A 14,156-nucleotide genomic window follows, 5' to 3' on the forward strand; every position below is an offset into this window, starting at 1 on the left:
CTGGCAGACGACGGCCCGCCAGGCTCGTCTCCAGCAGCCGGCCCCCCGCGCCCCCAGGTAGCAGCTCTGGTTCTGGTTCTGGGAGCCGGGGCGGCATCACACATCAGTTTCCCACTGAGGAGACTCCATGCCCACCCGTCCGCCCCACTGGTCCCGGCCCACAGCCTTGCCGACGCCCTGGAGCAGGAAGTGTGCCCGGCCTCAGTCTGTACAGCCATTGAGAGTGGAGGTCTGTTTCGTTGTCCTGCGGCACTGGAGTCACCCACACCCGGACTCCCCGCCTGGGAGGGGGCAGGGAGGGACCGGTGGGGACGGCCATCATCTCTGCTTTGAAGTGGCCCCAGGACATCGGGGGTGGAGCTGGGGCACCCCTCGGTGCCTGCTCCAGGATGAAGGGGATCACAGGTCTGCGCACACAGAGGAAGGGTGGTCCGCTGCCCGAGACAGCTGCTGTCCAGCCGGGCTGGCCTTGGGCCGCTGAGAAAGGTCAGCTACGGCCACCAGGAGTGGGGACCACAGTGCCTCCAGCGACAAAAAGACTGGGTTCCAGGCAGCAGTTGGGGCCGTTACTGTGGGAACCTCAGCAAAGCCGTTGCCAATCACTGGAAGTCAGTGGGGGCAGGATGCCCAGCCCGGAGGGTCTGCGTCCCCAGCACCCAGGTCACTGCGGCCTTCACCCCTCGTCACCTGCACTGGGCCTGGCTGCGTGGCTGTGAAAACCAGCCAATCTTAGAGCCTCCCTGTTGTGCCCTCTCTCTCCTCCCCTCCCTCCCTCCCTCTGTTCCTTCCACTCTCTCTCTCTTCAAAAATCAATGGGGGAAATATCGTCGGTGAGGACTTAGGGAAGAAGGCTCGGTCACATGAGGCCGGGAGCTCAGGGAGCCTTTGAGCTCACTGACCCCAGGAGAAGGGGTGCTCTCTCCTCAGGGTCACAGCACGGCTGCAGCAGCCCAGCTGTGCTCACCCAAAGCCCCAAGGGCCAGAGAAGGGGCGTGAGTGTGAACTTGCCCAGCTGGTGGGAGCCTCTGCAGGGAGCAGAGAGGAGGCCTCTCTGACTTCCCTCTGGGCCTCGGGCTGGGGCTCTGAGTGGGGCCACGTGGAGGCGCGTGTCCATGGCAGGAGGCAGGGGAGACATGGCGAGAGTTTGGGCCTGAGAGCAGCCCCAGGATGTGTGTCCTTTGGGGGTGCCAGGGCCTCTGGATGCAGACGGAGAGAGAACACTTGTCCCACATGATGCAAGGGAAAAAGACAGACAGACAGGAGCTCTTGGACAGGCGTCTCCTGCTGAGCGGAGGGCAGGGCTCAGCCGCCCTGGAGCCGCCCTGGGACCTGGGGTCATGGCATGAGGTTGGTGGGGCCACATACCAACTGGTGAGTCTGTTGTGGACTTGCCTCCTTTTTTTCATGCTTTTGCAAAAGTGAACGAGTTGGCATAGAAACACTGAGGAGTCCCATTGCCCGGCTTCTGGTCATCCACCCCCTGCCAGGAATCAGAGGCGGGGGAGGGTGGCAGCCACGGGCGTGTCCAGAGGCTGCGGGGGGGGGGGGGGGGGGAGCTGCCACTATCCCCAGCGCACAGGCTGTGGCTGGCTGTGTTTATTATGCTAAGCTTCTTAGCCAAATAGCTATTAAACATATAAAACTATTAAATACATACAAATCTTTGCACCAAATGGCGAGCAATGATGAGAAGCTGGCAGGTCGCTGCACAATTTAATCTATGAAATGTGCATGAGTTCATCAGCAGGAGGGCTGCCCCCAACTGTGTGAGCCACAGACAGGAGGGGCGGGACCTGAGGCCAACGTCCGGGCAAGCTGGGACGCAAGAGCCACAACGTCCCCACAGCCAAAGAAATGACCATTATTTTCTAAGGAAAGCAGTGCACGGTACAACATGCATAACACCTGACACACAGTCGGTACTTAATAAACGCGTGTGCAGGGCTGGGTGAGTGACAGGCATCTGCCTCCTGCTGTAACGTCTCTCATTGCATCACAGAAATCCGCATTCATGGTGACGCCCGAGAGCCACGGAGCCCAAGGCCTCCCTGAGCCACCAGGGCCACTCCTGGGACTAGGACACTAATGCACCGGCCACAGGGGCAGCGTGGGGGTCAGAAGGCTCGGGCTGGGAGCTCTGACCCAGGCACATCATGGCCTCACTCAGTCTCTGAACGAACAGCAGGACTCCCTGATGAGCCCCAGCCTCCCGCCCAGACCCCCCAATGCCAGGCACAGAGCAAGGCTCTGAGGTGTGGCTGAGACCTGGCCGGTGACGGTGCAGGGTGGGGAGGTGGCCCGAGGTGGCTCGGGTGGATGGGGTCACAGGAGAGGGGCTCCTGGAGGGAGGACAGGAAGTTGGGGTCCTCGCCTCCGGTGGGTGGAGCCACGGTGAAGCTGCCCTTGCGAGGAGATGGAGCCAAATGCTCCTGAGGGAGGTGGGCCCCGGGAGCTCCTGGCCGGAGGAGCGTGTTCTGGAAGGTCTGGGGGCCCTGGGGGAGCGGATGCCCAGGGGCTGCCATCCTGTGTCCCTCCCGGCCGGACGCAGGCCAAGCCCTCCGCCCATCCCCACTTCCCCAAGTACAGACAATAGAGACGCCTGTGCCCATACTCAGAGCCCAGCCTCAGATGCAGGCAGCCCCAGCCCTGCCGACGAGCGCCCTCTGGCCTTGGAGACGGGGTCTCCAGGAAGGTGCAGAGGAGGGTCTCCAAAGCCTGCAGAGAAAATAAATCCAAATTAAGGCACTTTCAGACATCACAGGGAGCGATGGCCGCTGTTAAAACTGTCAGCAGTGAGACTTCTGGGTTTAAAGGAACTAGAAACAGCGGGCACTGTCCAGCCGACACAGGGCCCTGCCTTGGTGTCCAGGCCACTTCGTCACATTTTAAGAACATCGTTTACGTGGTGCAGCATCCACGCAGCTCTGTGCGTTCTGCATGTGTGTTCGCCTGTGTCCGGTCTCTGAGGCAGCACCCAGAAGTCTGGCCATGTTTTTTACAAAATAGAAAAAGCCAAGCTAGCAAAGAGACCACCTCTCCCAACCAGAAGGGATTTTAAATAATGACCCACGTGTGCAGTGTCACCAGCAAAATCCACGGGCAGCCACGACGGTGCCACAACGATGGGGAGGTGGGCTCGGCACAAAGTTCAGTCACCAAGCACCGCCTCTGGGGCATGTGGCCCCGAAGTCCCCACCCACCCAGCGTGACAGGGACACACGCAGACACAAGCACACTCACACGCACACACCCCTCCCCCGGGGGCAGGCCAGTGATCGGAGGCTGGTGTTGGCTCCGAGAACAGATGGGGCGGACGCAGCGTCTAAACCAGGCCCAGCGCGGACCTCTCCCAGCCCCTCGGCGGCTTCCTCGATGCCCGGCCCGTGGTCGGCCTCCCACAGCCCCTCTCCACCCGGACGCACAAGTCTTGACCTGCTGGACACGCGTTTTGTGCGTCAGATAAGTCGTGTGCGAAAGCTCGTGGGCCTGGCCGTCTGCAGGCATTTCCCGAGAGCCTGCTGCGTGCCAGTGCCGGGGGGGGGGGGGGGGGTGAGGGGGGTGGACATGGACCTGCTCTCTTCCCTCTGCGCTGGGGACGGGCCACCTCACTGCTGGGACCTGAGGCAGGACCGTCAGACCTGGGGCCGGGCCAGGGAGCGGGTCTGCCGATGAGGCGCCTGAACGCTGGCTGCCAGGCCCCCTGAAGATGCTTCAGGGGAGCTGGTTGCTCAGGCCCGTGAGCGGCTTTCCTGCCTCACAGCCTCGGGCTGAAGGAGACACTCAGCCCCGGTGACCAATGGCCTTGTCGGACCACCATCTGGACAGGGACAGACACCGCATCTCACCCACCCCCCCTTGTCCCCCTCTGGCTGGGAGAGGAAGAACCAGGGTGTGGGCGGAGCTGAGGCAGCACCGAGGGACCTCGCAAAGCCCAGGGAAGCTCCTCCAGGGTCACCTCTGAGAGGAAGGGACCCCTTTTCAATGGTGAATAATTTATTTTCAATCCTAGGAGGCAAGCGGACTCCCAGGCCCACGTCCTGTCTGTCACCTCCCAGGCCTAGTTCAGCCGACTCACCTACAGGGTCCATAGAGCCCCGACCGCCCAGTGGCCTTCCGGCCCCTCCCCTCCCCTCGGCTGGGGCTGGGCAGCGGCCCTCCAGAGGCCATCTGTCCTGCCCTCCCCGTGCTCCCAGGTGCCCTGCAGGCTGGTCCAGCTGCCCCTCTGCAGCTGGGGCTCAATGAGCTGAGCCATCAACACTTGGCTGAGAAATGGGGCTTCTCACCTTCCTCTTCCCTCAGCCACAAAGGACCCCAGAGAGTCTGAGATCAAAGGGCCCAGGCCCTCCCATCCCGCCTGCCCTCTGTCACCCCAGGGCAGGAATTCACACGCTGGGGGGCAAGGCCCAGGTGTGGATGGCTGGGTTGGGGGCACCACCAGTGAAGGTGGGTGAGTTTGAACTTTCAGAAGGAGGCCGCCAGCCACCTCCAGGTGACACCTTCCTGCCCTCAGAGGCTGTGGGGCTTGTGTTCCAGGGGGTCCTTCCTCCACAGTCTTTGGCTTGAGGCCTCGAACCCTGCTGTCCCCTGTGGTCAGGTCTGCAGGCCCAGGACCCACGCCTCCTGGGAACACAGCCCCAGCCGGGCAGAGCGGGCAGAGCAGAGAGCGGGTCCTGGAGGTCAGAGGTCCCGGCACCACTTCTCCAGGAGGAGCGGAACTTGAAGCATAAAGAGGAGCAGGCGGCGTGGGGAGGGGCCCCCCAGACAAACGCAGGCCTCGCGCCCTCACCCGTGTCCCTGGACTGTCCTGCAGCTGCTTTGTGTAAACTGAAAAGTGTCTCCTGGCCCTTGCGCTGTGGCCCCGCGGGCCCGGGGGGGGGGGGGGGGGCTCTGTCCCCACGGCTCCACGCCAGGTGCTCCGTCCATTCAGACAACATCTGATGAGTGGTGTCTGTTAACCTCAGTTAGTGTTTCTGTTTGTTTGGTCAATCCTCACCCCAGGATATATTTTTCCATTGATTTTTAGTGAGTGGAATGGAGGTAGGAGGTAGGAGAGAGGGAGAGAGAGACCGTCAATGTGAGAGAGACATCGATGCCCTTAACTGGAATCAAACCCTTGACCCTTCAGTGTGCGGGCCAGCGCTCTAACCACTGTGCCACCGGCCAGGGCAGCCTCGGTGAACCAGTTAGTGATCGCGGAGCAGCTGGTTCTCGCTGGTTCCCAGGACACGTGGGTTGCAGGTGGTGGCGTCTCCCTGTGCCCTGGCTCAGACCCGTGAAAGTTGTTTTGGGAACAACATGGCTTCTGTCTACAAGCTCAGGCCCAGTGGCCGCTGGCATTGGCCACAAAGGAGTGAGAGTTGTCAACAGGAAGTTCTTCTAACACCAGACAACTTTATTCAAAATCCGCCACCATGAAAAGGACGCACAAGCTCGCTGGTTCCTGGCCGGCTCTCTCAGCCTGACTCCGGCTTGGGGTCCTTGGTGCCGTGGGCAGTCTTCTCCGAGCGCGTGAGGTGCAGGGGAGGCCCTGCCTGTGGCTGAGCCTGGGCCCCATCCCACAGCCCCAACCCGGAGCCAGGATGCACTGGCCCGTCCAGCAGACTGGGCTCACAGTAGGTGTTCAGTACCCGTTCGTGCAGAGATGAAGGGAGGATTAATGAGCGTGGAGATGCCGCCCTGGGCCCCGGTCGGTCGCAGGGCTGACTCTGTCAGCAGAGGGGCCGCCGAGTGGCCGTGAGCAGTGCACAGCTGTCCTCCCTCCACACCAGCCCCTCCTCACACACACCCTCCCCAGCAGCTGCCAGGCGGCCGGGCCTTTGGTGCCTGTGCCCAGTGAGCCAGACTCCAGCAGGTGGCCTCCGCAGGTGACAGTCCCCGATCCCGTTTCCCGGTCCCAGGCTCTCCGGTTCCCTCCTCCTTCTGGGAGGGCTGTGCTGTGAACAGGGAGCCATTCCTCCTTCCTGTCCTCACCTCCGCGCTCCTCCCGCAGGGAGACCCTGACTAGCCCCAAGGAGCCGGCCTGGGGTGCCGGGACCCCTGGAAGGCGCCGAGGAGGCGGATGGGTGGCCAGCCTGCCCACAGCGATGTCTGCCCAGCTCTGAGCAAACACCGGCTGCTCCCGACCAGTCAGGCCCCAGGTTTGGGCAAGAGTTGGGGGACCCACCCCCACGCCACCAGCCGAACAGGTCCAGGGAGGACCCTGGGCTCTGACTGGACGGCCTTGGGCTGCGCTGGGCCTTTGACCCCATCACCGGCTCTTCATGGAGGGAGTCTGGGCCCGGGCGGCACCAGCTGTGTGGTCTCGGACAAGCGCCTGCCCCCTCTGGTCCTCAGTGTCCCTGGGGGGTGACAGCGGTGGAGGCAGGACCAGCAGAGCCCGTGAACGGTGGCTGACCCTGGCGTTCACCCCGGAGTTCTCCCCCGAGCCGCCTCCTGAGGCCCCTTCTCCCCATTTGTTGACCCTGTGAGACTCCCCGTCCCTCTGAAGAGGCTCGAGAAATTACGACCCTCACACTCTCCTCGTTTAAAAAAGTGAAGAGAATGTCACGTCGGTTCTGCAAAGGTTGCTACGATTTGGGTGAAAATGGATGTCCACGCCCTTGGGCCCTGGCCACTGTGGTTGGGCGTTAACCGGGCACCGAAGTCACTGGCTTGGTCCCCGTCAGGGCTGGTGCAGGAAGCAGCCAATGAATGCACGCGAAAGTGGGACCACAGCTGATGTTTCTCTCTCCCTCGGTCCTCTCTCTCTAAATCCAATAAATTTTTAAAAACTCATCTGTTGTCAGGAGATCTGGGGAGTGAGGGTTACGTTTGGGAAACAGGTGGCTGCACGCCCGTGTGGAGGTGCTAAACGCCCCTGAACTGTCTCATGTCCTTCTGCAAGGTCTGTATTTGGTCACTAAATGCAAACACCAGCCAGTGCCCCCTGGTCCCCCACCTCCCCCAGGGGGCGCCCTGTCTGTGGAGCGGCTGTGTGTCCCGCAGCCACAATCGGGGGTGACTCTCAGACCCTCCGGACGCTGAGGGCCGGTGGTTTCTGGGAGCTCAGCCCAGAGCCAGCTCCTCTGGCCACATGCCCGTCCCCGTATTAGACCCTTTTCTGCTTGAACTGGTGCAAGTGGGTGTGGGCTTCTGCACTCGACCTCGGACGCCCCAAACCCTGTGTTTGCCCACAGTCGGGCCTGTTCTGGGGCTCCTGCCGGGGGGACAGCTCAGAGGTGGACGAGCACCTGGGGCCGCATCTCCCTTTTGTCAAAGGCGACTTGCCGACCACGACGCTGTTAGTCCAGCGACTGTTCACTCCCATCCTCCCTTCTGGGAGGGGCTCACGGCCACTCCAGGGGCTGGGCTGGGCTGGGTCAGGGAGAGCTCTGAGCCAGCACCTGCCTGGCCCCAGGTGACAGCGGAGCAGCCGCCGGGAGGGAGGACCCCGAGCTGGGTGGGGCCATGGCGACAGCTGGTTGACACCTCCAGGACTGTGTTCAGAATAAAACAAGAAAACGGACAGGAGGGGCTTGACGTGTGTTCCTGTTCACGCTTCCTCGGCTCTGCCATCGGCTTTTCGCTGGGACAGCAGGGCTCTGGTTACAGTCCTGCTCTGGGCGGCGCCCACAGGCCCTGCCTCACGCCTCTCCTGCCCTTACACGGATGACTCCCAGGCTCCAAGCACGAGGGGCCCTGGGTGGGGGCTCCCCCAGGAAGGCGCTGAGCCCCCACGAAGCCGTTCTGAGTCACCACCTCTGCCTCCTCCCTGCCGGCCGGCCTCCGTGGACCTCAGGGAGGGTCTCCCGCCCCAGCGACTGCCACCGCCTCCCCCAGGCCCCACGGAGGATTTAATCAGCACAGACGCCGGTGCTGGTCCTGCGAGCTGCCTTCTCCCTCCCTCCAAAGGGGGGCTCTATCCCCTTTCGCATTTGCCGCTCGACTTCTAATGGATTCGGGTGCACAGCCACTCCCACAGCTGAGGGGCCTGGCCCTGTCCTGGGCAGACTGCCCTTGGCCAGCGTGTGGCGTTTGAGCCCCCTCTTTCCTTCCACATTTCCCACAGCTGCTGCAGGAACCAGGAGGTGCTGACGCTGGGAGTCAGACAAGCTGAGCCAACCCAGGCGAGGTCCCGAATGTCCCTGAGCCAGTTTCCTCAGCGCGAATGTGGGAGCCACACTCTCTCAGGCGGCTGCGGACTGAGCCCCGAGGCTGGGGCGTCCCTCCAGCAACGGCTCCCCAACTCGTCCTTCCTAGGCCTCTGCTTCCACCTCCCCCTGTGGTGGGTCTCTCTCTGTCTCCCTCTCTCTGTCTTTCTCTCTGTCTCTCTCTGTCTCTCTCTATCTCTCTTCCTCTCTCTCCCTCTCTCTCTCTGTCTCCCTCTCTCTCTGTCTCCCTCTCTCGTCTCTCTCTCTGTCTCTCTGTCTCTGTCTCTGTCTCTCTCTCCCTCCCTCTCTCTGTCTCCGTGTAGAAGGCAGAGAGAGACAGGCATGGCCCAGCCAGCCCCTCTTCAGGTGATGCCGGGCCGACCAGGGGACCATGTGGGGCCCCTGCAGTGCCCAGGGCCTCCCACAGCCGCTCCTGGTCAAGGGCTGACAGCCTGTGAGTCAGCCCTTGGCTGAGAGGCAGAGGCCCCTGGGGCTGGACCAGCCAGCTGCTCTGCAGGAGCAGGAACAGGAGAAGGACAGAGCTGAGCCGCTGGCGCAGAAGTGGAGCCAAAGGCTCACAGGGAACAGGTAGCGACGCGAGGAACCAGCACAGCCCGAACGGGTCGATGGTCGCGTACACCCTTCCAAGCCTCGCAGGGAACATGATGGTGAGAGACGCAGAGTGGGTTCAGCGAGCCAGCAGGCCACGCTCAGTGGACCCGGGGTGCACGTGCCGGGCCAAGCATCTGTCAGGTTGTTGTCCTCCAGCCCCCAGCCTCCGTCTCAGACGGGGGACCTCCATGGAGGGTGAGCCTCCCGGAGAATCCAGCAGCCGCACAAGGGGTGGACACCGTAAGGGGCACCCGGCAGACCCACGCGGCCGGGATCAGAACCGCCCATGCGCACGGAGCATGAATTCCCACAGACGTAGGTGGGCAGGCGAGACCGCCAGCCCGAGGAAGCACCGGGCAGTTCATGACAAGCTTCCACGCCTTCTGCCCCAGACGTGAGGGAGGCACGTGACCTCGTGGACACGGCCCCTGGCTCCTCCCTGCGAGGACGTTCTGCGTGTCCGGCTGTGTAGGCAGGAGGTGTCCCCGGGGTCGGCCGTGGGGCCACGCGTGTCCCTTTGACATTTCACAGAGCCGCTCAGTAACGGGCCCACGGGCCACCGCCGACAGGTGGCCGAGCCCTAGGGCATCACACGCCACCCACAGCGCCCGACAGGAGTCACCAGAGGACGGATGTTAGGTGGCTCGTGGGCCGTGTCTTATAGATCAAGTTTGGACACACCTACCACAGTGATGTCACAGCCCGTCCAGACTCTGCGTCCTTCCTCCACAGGTGGAGCCTGATTCTTCTCCCTGGAGCGAGATGACCCTACAGAGAATTCCACTGACAGAAAAAGCTAATCCCAAATGTATGATCCATTTCTATAACATGCTGGTTGTTTTGAAAAAAGGAGAGTCCAGCCCAGCCATCACGGCTCAGGTTGAGCGTCGACCTATGAACCAGGAGGTCAGGGTTGGATTCCTGGTCAGGGCACAGGCCTGGGTTGCGGACTCCATCACGGGTGGGACGTGCAGGAGGTAGCCGATCAATGATTCTCTCATCATTGATGTTTCTCTTTCTCTCCCTCTGCCTTCCTCTGACATCAATAAAAACATATTTTAAAAAAGAAAGAAAAAAGGAGAGTCTGGGACAAGAAAGTTGTGGGAAAGAATCAACCCCAGAAAGAAGGGGAGGAAGGGCAGGACACATGGTCATGACGGGAGGTTGACTTAAGCAGAGTCACTCTCTGCAGAGCACCTGAGCCAGAGAGGCCTGGTCTGGGGGAGCAGGGAGGAGGGTGCAGGGAGGGTGCAGGGAGGGGAGAGGGAGGGGAAGGGAGGGGGAGGGGGAGCAGGGAGGAGGGTGCAGGGAGGGTGCAGGGAGGGGGAGGGGGACAGGGAAGGGGGGAAGGGGTTGGGTGATAGGACAGAGGAAGGGGTTGGGGAAGGGGCTGGGGAGGGGGAGGGGGAGGAGGGCAGGGAAGGGGGAAGGGGGAAAAGGAGGGAAGGGGGAGGGACAAGGAGGGAATGGGGGGCCAGGGAGGGGGAGGGGGGCCAGAGAGGAGAGAGGGGAAGAATGGGCAGGTGTGCATGTGGGGGTGGGGGTTCAGGCAGAGGCATCCCTAAGCCAGGGTTTGAAGGAGAAATCAGTTCCCAGGCAGACAGGGTGGGGTGGGTGGTGGGCGCCTCTGGAGGGCGGGGCAGCCTGGGCAAACCCAGGTGATTCTGACGGCTATTTTGGCCCAGCTACTACCTGACTATCTTTGAACACAGTCAGCAAACCAGCTCCTCCTCCTACCCCTGCCCCATCCCCTACCAGTGGTTGGCAAACTGCAGCCCCTTGAGTGTGGCTCTTCCACAAAACACCACGTGTGGGTGCGCACGTACAGTGCAATTGAAACTTCTTGGCCACACTCAAGGGGCCAAAGAGACGCATGTGGCTCTCGAGCCGCAGTTTGCCGACCACGGCCCTACCCCAACGCCATTATTACTCACCAATTAGAAGACGGTCAGGTGTACCTACGGATGTCCACATGGCTGGTTTTAAGGGAGATATTCTGCCAAACAACCTGCTTTCTTACCAACTCAAATCACGCTTCCAGCTAATACTTTCCATTCAGTTGGTCACTAGACTGGACCTACAACCAAAGGATTTTAAGAAGGTTAGTTGGTTCTTTTGGAATCGTGCACTAATGGAAGAGGAGTTATTGAATGTAGATTTCTAAAATTAAAACAATAAATGATAAAGTCCATTAAGGAGAAAATTAAAGAAAACCTTCCATTGCCAATGATATATCTGATAAGAGGTTAATGTCCAAAATTTATTAAAAAGTCATACAATTCAACATCCATAAAAAACAAACCCCAAAACAACCTAATTAAAAAATGGCCAGGCCCTAGCTGGTTTGGCTCAGAGAATAGAGCGTTGGCCTGCGGACTAAAGGGTCCCAGGTTTGATTTCTGTCAAGGGCATGTGCCTGGGTTGCGGGCTTGATCCCCAGTAGGGGGCGTGTAGGAGGCAGCCAATCAATGATTCTCTCTCATCGTTGATGTTTCTATCTCTCCCTCTCCTTTCCTCTCTGAAATCAATAAAAAAATATTTTAAAAAAATGGTCAGAAGACCTGAATGGACACTTCTCCAAAGAGGACATACAGATGCCAATACATATGAAAAGGTGCTCAACATCACTGATCATCAGAAACGCAAGTTATAACCACAATGAGATTCCACCTCATACCTGTCAGAGTGGCTACCATCAATAAACAAGTGCTGGCGAGGATGTGGAGGAAAGGGAGCCGTCGCTCACTGCTGGTGGGAAGGCAGACGGGTGCAGCCGCTGTGGAAAACAGTACGGAGTTGCCTCAAAATATTAAAAGTGGAACTGCCATTTGTCCCAGCAATTCCACTTCTGGGCATATATCTGAAGAAAACCGAAACACTGATTCGAAAGAATATATTCAGCCCTATGTTCATTGCAGCTTTACTTACAACGGCCAAGATATGGAAGCATTCCCAGTGCCCATCAGTAGATGAGAGCATAAAAAAGCTGTGGTACAGCCCTGGCCGGTTTGCCTCAGTGGATAGAACATCAGCCTGTGGACCAAAGTGTCCCGGGTTCGATTCCAGTCAAGGGCACGTACCTTGGTTGCAGGCTCCTCCCCGGCCCAGGCCGAGGACAACACATTTAGCCCTTGTCACTGGCAGGTGGAAGGGCTGGGCCACATCCTCCGGAACCGAAGGCGTCTCGTTAATTACAAGTCCGACTTGTGCTCCTGACCTTGGGGTCCTCCTCCCACCAGCACCCACGCAAAACCCTCACCCAGGCTCTTTGGAAGGGAATTTACCAAAGTACAAGAAATGAAAGGACTTGCTGGTAGCAGAAAACCAAGGAAAATGAGAGAGAGGCCAGTGGAATTCTGTCTTAATCTCAGTTCGCCACCGGTCAGATCCCTGGAACCCTTGGGTTTCCCTGTTTCCTAAGAAATTCTGTTTTGATTTTTGTCTCCTGAAACCACGACCAGCCCCTCCGGCCTCCCTTCTCTCTCCATCTCCCCGCCCCCACACCCGGGGCCGCCACTTACATTCTTACCTCCCGCAGTAGATGGCTGCCGGCTAGTCCCTTCCCCTGGTGTCAGCACCAGCTGAGACCTGGAGCGGCGCAGGGCTCGCACAGCTCAGCCAAGCCAGGCACCAGGACCTTGGCCAGCGACAGGCCTCCTTCCCACCGCCGGCCAGGCTGACACTGCCCCCTGGTGACCTCCAGGAGAGAGGCACGCACCCTCCACGTGGAAGGAGTTGGTTTCCAAGCGACCCCAGCCAAGTCCGAGGCAGGGGGCTCCCAGCAGTGTCTGGGTGCAGAGAAGGTGCAGGCCCTGGGGCTACGGGAGGGCAACGCGGTGCAGTCACACGCCAGGTGGCCTGTGCGTTCCAGCGCAGCTCTGTGGGCAGAAGCCACACCCCAGGTCCTTTTCTGAATGGAGATGTTTCCCATTTATAGAAAAATACTTTCCAAGATGACAAGTCCCAAGGAGCCACTAAGACCAGGTGGGCGTCCTGGGAAGATGCCTGGGAAGGGCCTCCAGGACAGAGATGCTGACTGTAGCCTCTCCCTTTGTTGGACGTATCCTGTCACCTCCCAAATGCACACATGCGTGAGCTCCCCGCCCGAGAGAGACCTCGCCCCAGGTGTTGGCAGCCAAACCCTTCAGGCCCGTCCAGCAGAACCGAGGGTGAGGTTCTGGACCCCCAGTGCTCCCAGCTTCCGGTTCCCCAGTCTCCATTGTCCATGGACACAGGGGCTTTTTCTGAATGGAGACGGAATGGCTGGCAGCTGGCAGGCGAGTGGCAGGGCTGTCCCGGGCTCTGCAGGCCTTATAGCTCCTCCCCAGAGGCAGGGTCTCTTGAGTGCACACCCCCTTCCCCCCGCAGTGGGAGGATCTGAGGCTGGTGTGGCCCCAGCGACAGGCACTGTGTGGACGCCAGGCTCCTGCCCCACACAGGCCACCTAACCAGCCCCTTACCTGTGCCAAGAGCCCTATGACCCACCCCTCACCCGCTCCCAGGGCTGTTTCCGAGGGACTTGTCTGCAGAGGAGCTGGGAGTTTCCGAGTGTTTGCCCACCATCCAGGCATTGGATGGTTTGCCATGGGCGTGTTCAGGTCCCAGCCCCGGGTAGGGAGGTGCACCTGGGGTGGCCCAGAATCGGTTTAGGACGAGGGCTCTGCGGAATACAGGGGACCCACCTTCCACCAGGGGTCGGCCGCTCCCCTGGACGCAAGGTGCAAAAGGCAGGCACCAATCAGCTGGGACACTGTGGGGATGAAGACCACCTCCTACTAGACGGCCCCACCCTCCCAGGCAGGCTCGCAGTCAGTCTCACAGGCCCACTTCCCTGCCTGCAAGTCAGAGCGGGAAACACGGAGGCCCAGTGGCACCTGCAGGTCACGGGGGGTGGGGGTGGGGGGCAGGCAGCCTGTCCAGCGGACCCAGAGAAGTATTTCTGCTAAGAACAACTACACAGCATTCCACCTCAGTGTGTGAACCCAGAGTGAGCTGTGTCCTGGCAGGAGCATCACTGACCTGAGGGTCTCAGCGTAACCAGGACCGAAAGCTGTCAAAGGAAGTTGTCCCTCAAATCTGTCCAGGTGCTAAAAGGGTGCTTTTTCAGGTGAGCAATTACGATGGAACCATCTGGAAAAGCCGCCCAGTAACTGGAGTCAGAGCTGGCCCAGAGAGGCCCATGCACCAGCACATGGAGGCTGGAGGTGACTCCTGCCTCCTCCACACACAGGCCTTCAAAGGAGACCACGTCCAAGCTCTGAAGGAAACGGGGCTGAACACCTTGTGCCTGGAGCTGTGAAAAGGATGGTTACATACTAGGACCCTTCAGAGGTGAGGACCTCAGAGAGAATTCTAGACACACACATTCAAATTTCAAATAGTGAAACACTGAATCCCAAACTCAACAAAAAGTCC

This window comes from Myotis lucifugus, unplaced genomic scaffold (genome assembly GCF_000147115.1).
Source record: "Myotis lucifugus unplaced genomic scaffold, Myoluc2.0 scaffold_733, whole genome shotgun sequence".
Classification (NCBI taxonomy): Eukaryota; Metazoa; Chordata; class Mammalia; order Chiroptera; family Vespertilionidae; genus Myotis; species Myotis lucifugus.